Here is a 16,211-nt window from a genome sequence, read left to right as displayed (position 1 = left end):
AGTCAGGTCCAGGTTCCTTAGAATTTTTCACTGCCCCGTTCACTCTCTCATCATTTTTGTAGTTTGGCCAATAGGTAACTCCATCACTGTACCAATTTTGTGGCACCAAACATCCTTAAACGAGAAGGAAGTAACAAACAGCACCAGATAAATTTAACTTCCTGTTTCAAGAACAGGTCAGTATGTCTACCTTGGGTTATTTCACCAAGTGTATGGTGTAATTGCATATGGGTCACTTTTAAATTAAAAAAGCTGGTCCAAAAATATAAAAGAAATTCAGATATGGTCAACAAATCAGAATTGGGCATCAAGACCTGCAGTATAAATGTGGCCTTACTGAACTCAATTGAATCAACAATGAACTGTCAACTTACAGTGAAGTTGCTGAAGAACTTACTGTCTTAAGGTGGAGCTGGAGACAGGTACAGTTTTTCTATTCATTTTATCTAAAAGAAACGTAACAGAAACACAAAATACACATTTCAACTAGTGAGTTGTGGAAAATAACCAAAATTTTGAGTGTTTTCAAAAATAATTATACAGCAGGGCTCGACAATAAGGACTGCCTGATGGCCCGGGGCCAGCGTGAAAGACACTTGGGCCAGTTGCAGGAACTTTCACCTGCCCCATTGGGCCAGTGCTGCATCTTCAAGTTGATAATTTGCAATTTTTTAAGCCTTGACAATTGAAATGCTGTAGTGTGGACCAGTGTCAGTATTTGACAACATATCTGGCTAAATCAAGTTAGAACAGTATTAAATCTTACTTTACTCTGATGTCAGGAAAAGATGAAACTCCAAAATAAGACTGGTGGCACTTGAACAAACTGTGAACTGTAAGCTGCAACAGAACACACACACACACACACACACACACACACACACACACACACACACAATCTTAATATGATATGAAATAATTATCTGAAACAACATTACATGGGGAGGTGGTGGAGAATATATTTGTCATGATGTAAACAAAAATGGACTCAAACTAACCAAACCAGTACAGTATTAAATGCTGTAGTGTGGACCAGTGTCAGTATTTGACAACAAATCCAGTTGGAACAGTATTAAATCTTACTTACTCTGATGTCAGGAAAAGATGAAACTCCAAAATAAGACTGGTGGCACTTGAACAAACTGTAAGCTGCAACAGAACACACACACACACACACACACACACACACACAGTATCATATAATATTAATTATTTTTTTGAAACAACATTACATGGGGAGGTGGAACTGTCAAAATGTAAACAAAAATGGACATGTTATACCAGAAATTCAGTGAAAAACGTAAGTTGGGTAACGTTAGGCCTAACATGATAATATTGCCTGACATTTTAACGTTACTGGAGGGGAGAAAATACGCGATCAGGGTGTGATAAAAATCCGGACAGCTAACGTTAATTAAATCACCTAACCTCCCAGACAGAAAGAATATACCATCCAAATAGCTTTTTACTCAAAGTTATTAATTATCAAATACATTTTTACTCAAATCTACGCTAATGACAATTTGCTAACTTCGTTTGCCACAATCATTTCAGAAATAAAATCATCGGTATGTTGAACGGTATGAACGGTAATGTTTTACAGCTAAGTAACTGTACAAATAAAGCATATTTGAACCATTCTTACCGTGTTCCGTGCTTGTCGACCTGCCGGTTAGCTTTTCCACAGAGCGGAGAATGATTCTGTGACGATGGCGACAGTTGAAATTAGGCGCGTTTGGTCAGCGGGTCCGCCCAGCGTCTGTAGCGAGTCCGCGAGGTGACAGTGCGTTAGGGGGCGGGGCACATGTTAAGGCGCGTCCGAAGTGCGGATCCGTATGTGATCCGTTCTGGGTCCGCCGATTAAAACCGCAGGCTGGGCCGATCCTGGAGGCGGGGCTGATCCTGTTAGCGCAGCGAAAACGAATCTGACAGTCAGGCGGATCTGGCGGCTTGAGGGCGGGTCCGCCACGGACTCCTTTGCTGTGTGGGTAGCTTCACGGGAATCTTGATGCAGCAGAGGAATATTGCTATTGTAGACTTAAATATAACTACGTACATTGATCATTGCTTTTAGCTTAATCCTGAACCTCATTTTTCTCTTTGCACAATATATCTATTTTTAGACCATTCTCATTTATACGCAATGTTTATCGTCTCCACAGCATCGCCAAATAACTGGTGGTTTTTTATCACTCACTAATAGAAGTAATTTAAGAGATTTTGTTACCAAATATGCTCAAGTAGTCATTCTGCTATGTAAACAACATAAATTGCATTATTTTATTTTAGAGGGGTTGTCACACAGACTACGGAGCCCCTAAATGGACATGGTGTTGTAAAAAATATGAGATGGGAGGGGGAGGGGGGTATTTTGAAAGCTTTTGCATACCCCCAAGAAACTTTGCGTTTGCTCGCAAACTTTTTGCATTCCCCAATAAAATTTGTGTTCATTCGCAAAACCTTTGCGTTCCCCCAAGAAACTTTGCGTTTGCTCGCAAATAACTCAAATAAAATAAAATTTTTTGAGTGAATGCAAAGTTTCTCAGGGGAATGGAAAACATTTGCGAGAGAACTCAAAAGCATTGTCAAATAATTTTTCCTCCATCTCATTTTTTTTTTCATTACCATTCTTTCAGCTTACTCAATGTGTTGACTGTTGAGATTAGAGACCTTGATCATTTCAAAATCTGTTGTAAATGTGTTTCAAGCAAAACCCACTTTACTGATTTTTGCTCATTACCCTCATTTCACTCTGGTTATTCAAAGTACACTTGCCTGTTTACATTTTGACATCCAGAATAACTCGCACAGTCCATTTGTTTATGTTTATATAAACCCTTTTTAATGAGCTGATTTTTTGTTATTTCAGCAATCATGGTGATCTATTATACCTGAATGCAGCTGTTCAACAAGTACAGGACCCTGGAATTTTATTTTTGGCATAAATGTCATGTGACTATAGACTCTGCAGTTGCAGTGATGCGCTTATATGATGATGGCACCACAAGGACATGCAAAGAACAGTATATTTCACACTTGTAAGAGCCCTCCAAAATATCTATGCAATGAAATCTAATTTATAAATTGCAATATTAAATGTTGCTTGCAAAAAAACAATACATTTCTTAAGAGTATGGCTACTTTTGAATAGCTGTTATCAAAGAAATATGCTATTCGCAGCCAGATGGTGTAGTTACAGCATACTAGCAGGATAGACAGATGAAGCCATTCTAACCAGCGTAACCTTTCCCCTATGGTTTCAGACAAGAAATTTTGAGATATGACAGTTGTTTGTGTGCCATGAAAATGCATTACCACTCTGAATGAGCTGCTCTTCAGCACTCGAAGCATCTGAATCCAGTTGTCACAGCTAAATTGAATGATCCCATCATATCCTTATATGTGCCAATCACTCAGATGAGGGGTGAGCCCTCTGGAAGAGCCCCATTGTTTGATTTGAGTACAGTTAAGAGCTCTTCCTTTGAGTTGCAGCTGTTGGCCCGAGTGGACGGGAGGGAGGCTACGGACTGCAGGTATGTGGAGGTGAGCAATGACAGGCTTTTTAAGCCTCCTCTTTGATGTCCTGCCCCCCTCTGGGAGCTAAAAGGGTAATGTGAGAAGTCAGGGAGCACAATGACTCTCTCACCTGCACCCTTTGAAGATCCAAGCATGCCTAGGACATCTCCATCAGAGGATCCACAGACGTTTATGGGCCCTTTTTCTTTCTTTCTTGTTTTGAGTGCACTAGTCAAACTACTCCCGAAGTCTTTGTGGCCGTGTGTTTCTCAGCACTCTGGTTACAGCGGCTCTTGTTCGGGATGAGACCCGGTGTCAACCTGTTCCATGGCCCAATCAGCATCAATCGTTCAGCCTCTGTATGTCAGTGAACCTTGAGGGTCACCTCCTGCACTGACCAATTCTCCAGCCAGATTCTCTTTCCAGGACGGTTTCTCACGACTTACCTCTGCAACTGTAACCTGCCCTTTTATCTATAAAATACTGTTGCTTCTCAAAATTTGCCTTAGGTATAGACTTGCAGCTGTTGCATGTGATGCAAACTCCGGTTTGCCATACTTCCTAGGCAGAAGTCACAGTGACTGACCACGAAATTGACAAAGTTCAAGTTAAAGCTGTTTCCTGCACCACTATCATTATATTTTAGAGAAGTGGTTCTTAAAAGGACATAGGTTAGGGCGGCAGAGTAAACTCCAGGGAAAAAACATTCTAAATCCAATTTATTTTAATTGGCATGTTTTATTAACAGTTAGTAGCATGTTTTATTAACAATTAGTAGCATGTTATGTTGCTAGGGTGTTCTGTGGTTTTTTTTTTTTTTTTTTTTTTTTTTTTTTGCATGTTATGGTTTCTACCACTTAGCTTGGAGGTTGCTAAGACTTTCTGAGAGGCTGCTATCGAATTGTAGGAATGTTACTAGGGTGTTACTATAGCTGCGTCCCAATTCAGAGGCTGCATCCTTCGAAGGCCGCGAAGTTTGGACCAAGCATTGTTAAATAACGCGCAGTGAATTCTAGGATCAACCTGTTGTATCCTCAGGGCCGGCGCTAGCCATTTGGGTGCCCTAAGCACAAATGCTTGGTGGTACCCCCCCCCCCCCATGGGGGACATGTTACCACCACTTTTTAAAACATCTCGCGACACGAATGTACCAATTCTACAAATAAATAAATCTCCAGTTAACTGACAGAGCATTCATTTCGTTCGTTTTTTAAAATAAGATACTAGCTGAAATTTGTTTTTGTTTTTAAATCAAGTGATCAAAGTGCTCGTTGCCGCTTCGATCAGTGGCACGGATACAGTGTTTTCTTGTGTGGCTTGCGCACACACTGCACTGTCTTCACTCGACGCGCGCTTCAATCCATTGTGTTGCGCATACTCTCTATTCGTTCTGTTGAAATCACAAAACATAATGCAAACGTTTGCGTGTCCCTGCTTGATATACAACCACTGATGAACATAATCGTTTTGATGAGAGAAAAAAACTATACGAGAAAAAAAAACCTATACAAGGGTGGATTCGAACTCACACCCTCTGACACGACTGGCGAAAACTCTACCACTAGACCATCAAGGCTACATCTCATTAAATAATAAATTAAACCCCATCTAACCTACTATTTAAATCAATTGCTGGACATCGTAATGTTATTGGCGTCCATCTTCATTGAATTTTGAAATCAGATAGAGCCGGCCAGAGCGCTGCATAATAAGTAGCCACGCCGGCTTATTCAGTGGAAATACACACCGACAATGACACGCCCCTACTGCGTGCTAGAATCTCCGAAAAACAAGCCGATTTCAAACTCAAAACGTACGCTTTTAAATATACCAATACTGCTATCTCAAACATGCAGAGGAGGATCTTAACTGACAGATTCTGCAAAAAAACGAAAATCACCAATTTTGAAAAAAAAAAAAAAAAACGCTTCTTTCTCATTTTGCTCGAAAGTTGTGTTGCTGACTTGTGTCCCTGATTTCCGTGACGGATCACATATTTTATTTGTTATTTATACTAGTAGCCTGTTGTGATTGATTTTTCAAGACCCAGATTTTTTGGTGCCCCCCCCCAAGGACTTGGTGCCCTACGCGCAGTGCGTGATGTGCGTGTGCGGAGCGCCGGCCCTGTGTATCCTTCATTGCCCGGGAAATAAAGGATGCATTTTGAGGCCACTTTTGAAGGAGCCTTTAAAATGGGACAGCCGTTGTTGCGCCATTGGGCTTCCAGTGGAGTCTTCGAAGGATGCAGCCTCTGAAATGGGACGCAGCTTATGCCGTTTTAATGTTGTTTGGGTAGTTGTTAGGGTGTTGCTATGAGGTTGCGAATAATAAACTTTCATATTAAGCAAAACAAAGCCATGTCCAAAGTTCAGTTGATTTGCACAGGCTATGAATTTTCTTTTTTGTAAATTTTCTTATTCTTATTCAGCCTACATGTCATGTTAATGAGTTTGAGAGTTCGCCCTATATATGCAGGGCTTGGTGACATGAATCCATTTTAATGTTTTAATTTGTAATAGAATTTGGAGGAAAAAAAAATCTTCACTGATCAGACAGGCACCTCTAGCCCTGACATGGCCACAGGAGGGAGTCGGAGGGTCAAGAACATTTTCCAGCTTAGTTATTTTAAACGGGTCTGTCTCTAAAAATTGCTGTACTAACGGATACTCTTGTTGTAGGATGCTCTACAGCCAAACCAGAGGAGCCAGTGTGAATCAAAGCAACTATAGCCAATGGCAACAGTTCATGTGCAGACAGGTGAAAAAGATACTTCTGTAGGTCAGCACAAGGTCATCAAGCAGAAGACAGATAAGTGACTCTGCATGAGGTAATACCGCATCAACCACGCACACCTATTTGGCTTGGCAAAGGGAGCTCTTTGTTAGTGCATCGAAGTGCTGATGGCTTCTGTCCCCCTCTGGTAGGGTCACAGGGGCCCTTTTCTGAAACAGAATAGGCCATGCACCTGACAAAGATCCAGCATCATCAAATATTGATCTATATTTACACTACCAGTCAGGTTTGGACTTGACTGAATTCGTTTTATATGATTTTAAAACGTTTAGATTTTTCTCATGATTGCTTGAAAGTAGATTTGTAGACTTAAATGGTGCTTATGTATTTATTTTTTAGGTGAGTTGAAGTGTACATGCAAACTTCAATGCTGTTCAATATATATATATAGGCCTAACAAATTATATTTTTTATTTTATTATTAAATATTTAAATTTATTTTATTTTTAAATATTATTTATTAATATTTAAAAGTAATTTGATTTTTTAAACTACAGAATTCCCTTATAATTCCATTTAGTTATTTATTATTAATTTTAAATTAATTTTATTGTTTATATAATTTATTCATATTTAATTGTAATTAGATTTTTTTTAAACTAAAGAATTCCCTTTATATTCCATTTTGTTATTTATTATTCAATATGTATATGTATTTTATTTTTTATATGATTTATTGATATTTAAATGTTATTAGATTTTTTAAAACTACATAATTCCCTTATAATTCCATTTTGTTATGTAAAAGTTTTATTGACTTTACTATTATTCAAAAATGTGGAAAATAGAATGATTTGTCTGTTCAAGCTAGACATGAACTATATCTTCAGTAAGAGAAATGCAATTGTATGCATGCATATTATTTTGGAGGAGAATGGGGTAACGTGTCACCCACTTAAACTGCAAAGTGATAACATTTTATTCTTTCTCCTTGCAGTTTTGTGTCACTCTCCGAGTCCTATCCTATTTCCATCTGGAATTAATGACCACATGAATCTGGTCTCTCTGTTACTCATCACCCATAATTCCCATGCTGCGACCTCTATGACCCTCACCTCCTCTTGTGTCTGTCCTCTTCTCCTCCTCATCCTCTTTTCCAGCAGCATTCACCTCTGAATGACTCGAGGCTCTGGCAGGGTGACAGCCCCTGTCTGTCTTTCCCGGACCAGCCTGAACCAACACCAGCCTAATCCCCGGGATTACCTTTCCCCCATGGGGACACAAGTGTGGATCAGTGGGACAGAGCTCCAGGAATCTCCTCATTTAATTTGGGTACAGAACCACGCAGCGCCATACACGAAACATCTTTATTAGAACAGATGCCATATTTTGAGCCCCATTTAATGAAAGTTGGAACAGGCACGTTTTGGTACTCAGGTGTGTCCTTAAAGCTGTAGTCCGTAACTTTTTTGGGTTAAAAATTATCCAAAATCAATTTTTGAGCAAGTACATAACCAGCCAGTGTTCAAAACGATCTGCTTGCCTTAGCTCGATTTAAAATGGTAAGCTTGTAATAATGTTTTTAATTCCAGTGGTACTGATGGATTTCCGTGGGAAATTCGAGCATGTCTTTGCGTCATTACGTCACATCTGTATCTGTACATATAAAGAAGGAGTCTCGGCTAGTAGGCTATGTTGCATGTGAGGATGTTGGGGTTGGAGATTTATAGCCTTTTCTCACAGCACTTGATATAATTGAACTTATCAATTTGATGACGGATTCAGAAAGGTTCAAACGACAATCACCAGTGATGACTGGAGATTCACCCGTTGTAAAATGCAAAAGACTTCGCAGAGACAGCTTTTTTCTGCTGGACAGGTAAGAACCAGCTCTAAGGAACATTAATTTGTTGGACCGTCTGACAATTAGAAATTAGACTGCACAGAAATGGAAACTGAACTACAGGTAGCCCTAATACACATTAAATGTAGTCACGCAATGCTGATGTTGTAACATTAACAATTTGAGAACAAAGTATAATTTGCACGGTTTGACGTGATATGATGAGCGATCGTTAGATTTAATCAGCGCAATTTACTGCAATGCTTTTTTCCCTTAGTTGGTCAGAACAAAAGTGTACTTACTCGTTCAAATTACATTTTACGGTGAAAATTCTAATGTTGGTCATACTTCCAAAAAGTAAAATCTGTGATTCCGAATGACAGTATCCACACCGGCGCGGTGACTGACAGCCGCACATTCTCCTCAAAACATTGGATTCATTCGCGATGTGCCGTGCCGAGGCACAACCCACGTAAAGTTGATGATTCCGCGAATAACTGAAATTGCAGATTTCGAACAGAGATGGCGACAAAGAGGAAAAACTATGGATTGCAGCTTTAAAGGGATAGTTCACTGAAAAAGGAAAATTAAGTCATTATTTACTCAACCTCATGTTGTTCCAAACCTGTATGACTTTCTTTTTTTCTGTGGAATACTAAAGGAGAAAGTTAGTGGAATGTAGATGGAGCTGTTTTGCGTATAAAAAAAAAGTAAATGATAACGAGACTCTCATGTTCAAGAAATGACCACAGAAGTACTATTACAGTATATTCCACAAGTTCTGAAGCTATATGGTATGAATTTTTAGCTGTTATTCACATTTTCTCCTCTGCTGCAGATCTCAAATATCATTTATATTCAAATGTCACATCCAGGCTTGTCATCACAGATTTGACATCAGTGGTGATGATTGTAATTGGTTCTCTTTTGTCTTGTGACCAATTGTGATTTGCTAAATTGTAATATGCATGTATTCAAATCACATAAATGTCACATAATGACATTTCTGATGATCTCATAATCACACAATTGTGATTTGAGAGCTGCAGGGGAGGGCAAATTGTGTTATTCTTTCATATACACTACCATTCAAAAGTTTGGGGTCAGTAAGATAATTTAATGTTTTATAAAGAAGTCTCTTAAGGCCAATTCACACCGCACAGACAATCATCAACAAACACGTTTGTTGGATTTTGTTGGATCAGTGTGTTACATCTGTTGGTGTTGGTCTGGGTTTGTTTTCACCCGACTGAACATGTTTAATCAGTGTCGTGTCTGTTGTGGCAGTGTAAACATGACAGCTATTTTTCAGAATTCTAAATCCAACGGCCAACTTGTTTGTTGGCTTTTGTCTGTGCAGTGTGAATTGGCTTTTATGGTCACAAACTGTTTTCTGTTTTAATATATTTTAAAATCTAATGATTTTTCACCAGCATTACTTCAGTCTTGATCACATGATCCTTCAGAAATCATTCTAATATGCTGATTTGGTGCTCAAGAAATATTTCTAATTATTACTTATATAATTACAGGAGTGTAAAGTATTTTATATTTTTGTGAAAACCGTGATATACAGTACTGTGCAAAAATCTTAGGCACGTTAGTATTTTCACCCCAAAAAAAATGGTTTTAAGGCAGTTATTTCTATATTTTCCTGTAGTGTGTCAGTAGGAAATATCAGTTCACATTTCCAAACATTCCTTTTGCCATTAATTGTTATAATCCAGTGAGATATTTGTATGCTCAAAGAGTCTGACAACAGCCGATATGATCCACACAGAGATCTGATCTCACCATCATCGAGTCTGTCTGGGATTACATGAAGAAACAGAAAAAACTGAGACAGACTAAATCCAGAAGGACAGCGGCAACATCTCCAAGACACTTGAAGATACCTTATGTTTCTTACTTACACACAACAGCAAAAGATATAAATAACTGGCTTAAAACCTTTTTTGGGTGAACAAACGAATGTGCCTAAGACTTTTGCACAGTATTCTACTGTATTAGGATTTTTTTGATTAATAAAAAGTTAAAAAACAGTATTCATTTGAAAGTTTTTTTTTTGTAACAATGTAAAATTAACTTTTGAGCAAATAAATGCATCATTGCTAAACTTTTAGACGGTGATGTATTTAACAATCTACTGAGGTAAAGCACTTAAAGACTTAAAATCTTATGCAGTTTTATTTAATTTTGTCATAAGATGTTGATATTTTTAATGCAAATATCAAATTATTAAATTATTTTATTTGCAGTGTAAATCACGTCGAGTGTGCATCTGAGTTCATATTCAGATTATTTTGTTGGTCTTGCAAAGCATATTATAGCCTATTAATGGTACCACATCAAATAGAAATATATGTATCTATGTAATCTATGTATCATCTGATATGGTACTGAATAATTACCATTTTCATATAGCCTGCCATGATAATTGCATGACACGTCAAGGAAGAACATGATTACTTTTGTACAAAAAATTATTTACTTTCAACTACCAGCATTGCTAATACTTTTTGCTTGGTAGGATGAAAGCATAAAAGGTTCAAAGACAGAAATAATTTGTTTCGGATGAGTTTGACAAAAACTGCTTGATTTTGTAGTGCGGGGGTGTTTCTTGCATCTGTATCTGAATAATTTAGTTCTCCATAGCTGACACAAGCTCATCCAGATATAGCACTCGCACCAGAGTGGAGTGGTGTCAGAATCAGTAGCTCTCATGAAAAACTACTTGCGTCTGCTTAATTTCACTTCCCTTGTGACAAGTCAGAGAATGAATTACCAAGAGGGAGGATTTATTAGCCATGCTGATTTAAACCCATGGGTGATCACTCTGTTTTGCGTCTGTTGGACTGTGAGAAGCATACTTACATAGGAAAAAAAGCGCAAGTCGAACGCTAAACTTCTGGTGTCCGATGGTCGGTAAAGATAAGATCTAGTACAATGGAAACATTTCGGATGAGGAAATACCCTAAGACACCAGTAAAGGAGAGAGGGTGGGGGGACTTCAGTCATGAGAGGCATCTTAGCTCTGTACACTCATATGTTCACAGGCTGAGGTCAGTGAACCTGAGAGTAAAACAAACCGTTAAGCTAACAGAGGGCGCCATGCATCACTGCACATGCATTCTTGTCAGTGGGAGATCTCATGGCTCACAGAACCAGACTGGTGGATGCGTTTTTTTTACAGCATGGTTTACCAAAGTCAAGGAGACTGCAAAGATTTGCACATTAGCCTGGTTAGATATTGTGATGTGTCTTTGCCAGCATAGTCTCATAACATATGGTAACACTTTATTTCGATAGACATTCTACTTGTACTAACTATCAGTAACTTTACAACTACATGTCAACTACCAATCATTAGTGTATTTGAGACAATCTGCTTAATAACACTTTATTTTAATGCACTCCAACAGATTACTGATTATAATTAACATTGCAGGTACTGTACATGACTACATGCCTACAAACCCTAACCCTATCCTAACAGTTTACTAATACACTAATACTCTGATAGTTAGTTTGCATGTAGTTGCAAAGTTAATTATACTAGTAGAAAGGTAGTTGACGTAATTGTAAAGTTACTTATAGTTAGTATTAGTAGAATGTCTAAAGTGAACTATCGAAATAAATTGTAACAACCTTTTTTTTTTTTTTACAGCAGGATGCAATTACTTGCAAATAGTACTCAAATACTCGGTTGATTTATTTTTTGATTACTCAAGTAACTGAATTGGCCATCTCTAGTTTGAATGCTCTTCTGTATGTGTGTTTGTCTGTGTAAGGGTGTGTGCTCCCACCCTCTGTGCCCCCTCACCCTGGTGCCCTGTGGTTAATTGGATTCAGACAGGGCTTGTTGATGGGAGGGAAGAGTGTGGCTGCATTGTTATCTGAGGGTCTCGGTGCAGCATCGGCCTGATAACATAAGCTTTGCACTCCCTGAGCACTGACCCCTCAGCACAGAGAGACGCGCTTTTACACAAGACTCCGGAGCATGGCACAGCCGACCGGATACACACACACACACACACACACCACAAACATGCTTCATCAAAGAAAGGAATCCTGCTTATTAGGAATGGGAATTTAACTGACTCTGTTTCTGATTCCATTTGATGCTGTAAAATGTACATAATTGGAAATACTACCACTACTGTTTAAATATACTATCATACTAAATACTACCTCTTTTGTAACATTTTAAATGTTTTATTTTCACTTTTGATCATTTTAATGCATCCTTGCTGAAAGTATACATTTTCTACAAAAAAACAAAAACCTCACTGACCCCAAACTTTTGAACAGTTGTCTACACAATGTGTGACCCTGGATCACAAAACCAGTCACAAGTCGCATGGGTATATTTGTGGCAATAGCCAACAATACATTGTATGGGTCAAAATTATCGATTTTTCTTTTATGCCAAAAATCATTAGGATATTAAGTAAAGATCATGTTCCATGAAGATATTTTGCAAATTTCCTACCGTAAATATATAAAACATTTACTTTTGTGAGTGAATGCAGTACAATCGCAAACATAAATGGACAATTTTAAAGGTGATTTTCTCAATCTTTTGATTTTTTTGCACCCTCAGTTTCCAGATTTTCAAATAGTTGCATCTCGACCAAATACTGTCCTATCCTAACAAACCATACATCAATGGAAATCTTATTTATTCAGCTTTCAGATTATGTATGAATCTTAATTTAAAAAAATGGACCCATGTGACTGGTTTTGTGGTCACATATGTGAATATAAACAGAAATATAAATACGGGGTCGTATTTAACATGATAGCTCTATGTTTATTTTGCGTCCTTTTACAACAGTACAGTAGAAGAAAGTCATATGGGTTTAGAACAACATTAGGGTAAATGAATGAAATCAGCATTTATTACAACAAAACTCCTGTATCTTGAGTAACTTCAGTAACCCACCCAGTTCATTAATTGATTAATTTTAACCGAATCATTAAAAAGAACCATCTGAAAAAAGTGATTAAAATGTGAATAGGGCTATATGACCTTAATTTATGTAAATCATTTGGGTTTTATCTTTTTTTTTTTTTTTTTGTCTGGAATAGTTTTCAGCCCAAATGCTCATGATCTTTCCCTGGTCTCCTGAGTTCAGGGAGGACCAGAGAAGGGAGAACAGCGAGCAAATGTGTATTTGTGGATGTTTGTGGGTGTTCATTGCACAGGGGTGGTAACTCAAGTTTAGACAGTTTTATATAGTTGAGTACACTCTGAAAAGGTGCCGTAAATCAATTTTATTTGCTGTTTGCTCTGATCACACCTCTCTTGACCTTTGACCTCCTCTGCTTGACAGATATTGTGCAGCTTTGGGTTTGCTTGAGCAGTTATGCCTGTTTATGTTTTCCTTTGTCAAATGCATGTGACTTTCTCCCTGCACAGCATTTTAGGGGGAGTTCATGCAATTCCTTTGTCAGAATTAAAACTGAGGTTCATGCAATTTTTCACTCCTTTTGTACTTCCAGGAAGAGAGAATATAATACAGGATTGGGTGTGTAAGGAAATTATATCAAGAAATAGCCTGTATTGACTGTTTCTAGTGGTTGAGGCCTAGCAAGCACTGTATGTTGAAACACTGTTATACAGTGGTGGGAGCTTGTGATGTTCTGATAAGACAGTAAGCTAGTTGGAATATTCACTGTGTCTCTGACTCCTAGGAATGTCATCAGATAACAAACCATATGAAGTGAGACAGGAGTGTAAATCACTGTAAAGATACACAGCGAAGAAGGAGAGAGAAAAAGAATGAGTTAAAAGAGATGGATGAAAGGTCAGTAGAAGCGTAGATGTGGGAAAACCACTGCAAACACTGTGCTTTTCTCTATCATGTCTGGCTTGAATTCCCAGACAGCAAAATATTGATCTGTTAATGGGTGATTCATCAATTAGGGGAACTTTTTGTCTCTGAAGATGATTAAGGGAATGCTTAAAAAATATATTTAAAATGTAAAATTCTGATAAATCAGGAAAGTTCTATGTTGCACTAGATACCAAAATCCATTTGAATCCATTGAAGAATCCCTGATATACTTTGCCAGCATTCTTTAACATAACTGCTGCTTCATTCCCATAACAAATGGTCCATTCTCTGATAGTCTCTTTGTTTTTCTTCAATCAGAATGGGTTTGCTGTGTTTTGCGGCCTGTTTAATCCATGATCTTGTTGTTATTTTTCACGGTAAATGCAGGGAGTTCCAGTGTCCCCCGTTCACACGACTTCAGTCTGGCATGTCGTCATGCACTGTACCGCAGTGGACATAAACATAAAGGGGAATGCAAACAGCGCGCACGCTTTCTACTTTAACTCACTCTCACTCTCAAAATCTCACTTCCACAAGTGGTTGCATTTCAAAAGGCCTCTCAGACTCAAACTCTCGTGAACTCCTCACGAGAAAACGATGGATATAAGCTCCGACTTGATGGATTGGGTTTGCAACTAGGCCATTTAGTTATTTTAATGGCATAACGGAGAAGTAGGAGACATACATAGACCAGGCAGGAAGTATCAAAGCAGCCAATCAGTATTGTCATGACATCATCCTGCAGTTCCAGAGTGATCAGTCATGTGACATTTACTCCTCAGGTGATTGGCTAAAAATACCCATGAAATGTTGATGCTGTTTTCATTCCCATTCTGTTGCTTTTAGAAAAACTGTTGAAAACACACACACCCACAGCATTATCAGATGCATAATGCTGACATATATTTCACATGCAGGTTCATAATTTAAACAAAGACAGGAAGCCAGTGAGAAAAATGTTGAGTTATGAAACTCCCTCTAACCTTTTTTCTTCTCCAGGGATGAGATTCATGCTGAATCAACACCACTGGTCTCAGAACAGAAGAGATATTGTCCACATGGAGAGCACACTAACATGTGAGTTCCTTCCAGTAGTAGAATGAAGGGATTGAGCAATCAGAATGAAGTATCCCTGGAAGCATTAATAAGTTATTCATCTCATTACAGAGCAAGTGTATGAAAAAGATAATTTTCTTTGTTTTTTTTGCCCTCATGTTCAGTCTCTTATGTTCACCAAGGCCACATTTATTTGATCCAAAATACAGTAAAAATCAGTAATTTGTGAAATATTATTTAATATATTTTCAAATTAAATGTATTCCTGTGATGGCAAAGCTGAATTTTCAGCATCATTACTCCAGTCTTTAGTGTCACATGATGAAAAGTGGAAAGTTGCTGTTGAAAATAATGTGTCCTTGCTAAATAAAAAAAAATCTTTAGATCTTATATAATGTGAGTTGCAGAACATGATATTTTCCAAGCAGATGAAAATTTTCTGTTGAAATTGACTTATGAAAATACACTCACCTAAAGGATTATTAGGAACACCTGTTCAATTTCTCATTAATGCAATTATCTAATCAACCAATCACATGGCAGTTGCTTCAATGCATTTAGGGGTGTGGTCCTGGTCAAGACAATCTCCTGAACTCCAAACTGAATGTCAGAATGGGAAAGAAAGGTGATTTAAGCAATTTGGAGCGTGGCATGGTTGTTGGTGCCAGACGGGCCGGTCTGAGTATTTCACAATCTGCTCAGTTACTGGGATTTTCACGCACAACCATTTCTAGGGTTTACAAAGAATGGTGTGAAAAGGGAAAAACATCCAGTATGCGGCAGTCCTGTGGGCGAAAATGCCTTGTTGATGCTAGAGGTCAGAGGAGAATGGGCCGACTGATTCAAGCTGATAGAAGAGCAACTTTGACTGAAATAACCACTCGTTACAACCGAGGTATGCAGCAAAGCATTTGTGAAGCCACAACACGCACAACCTTGAGGCGGATGGGCTACAACAGCAGAAGACCCCACCGGGTACCACTCATCTCCACTACAAATAGGAAAAAGAGGCTACAATTTGCACAAGCTCACCAAAATTGGACAAAAATGTTGCCTGGTCTGATGAGTCTCGATTTCTGTTGAGACATTCAGATGATAGAGTCAGAATTTGGCGTAAACAGAATGAGAACATGGATCCATCATGCCTTGTTACCACTGTGCAGGCTGGTGGTGGTGGTGTAATGGTGTGGGGGATGTTTTCTTGTCACACTTTAGGCCCCTTA

At 38.3% G+C, this 16,211-nt stretch overlaps 1 long non-coding RNA gene across 1 annotated transcript; it reads right to left on the bottom strand.

The window, feature by feature from the left end:
* On the bottom strand, nucleotides 1-1,745 carry LOC308703951. Its single transcript, XR_014031760.1, has 5 exons — nucleotides 1,646-1,745; nucleotides 1,088-1,149; nucleotides 767-840; nucleotides 398-446; nucleotides 1-114 (listed from the first exon to the last, which is right to left on the bottom strand). It is a non-coding gene; the product is annotated as an uncharacterized lncRNA (long non-coding RNA).
* Nucleotides 1,746-16,211: the final 14,466 nt, after the last annotated feature.

Source organism: Scardinius erythrophthalmus (assembly GCF_964197995.2).
Source record: "Scardinius erythrophthalmus genome assembly, chromosome: 16".
Taxonomy (NCBI): domain Eukaryota; kingdom Metazoa; phylum Chordata; class Actinopteri; order Cypriniformes; family Leuciscidae; genus Scardinius; species Scardinius erythrophthalmus.
The sequence above is the reverse complement of the archived record's forward strand: the minus strand, read 5'-3'. Positions and strand labels throughout refer to the sequence as shown.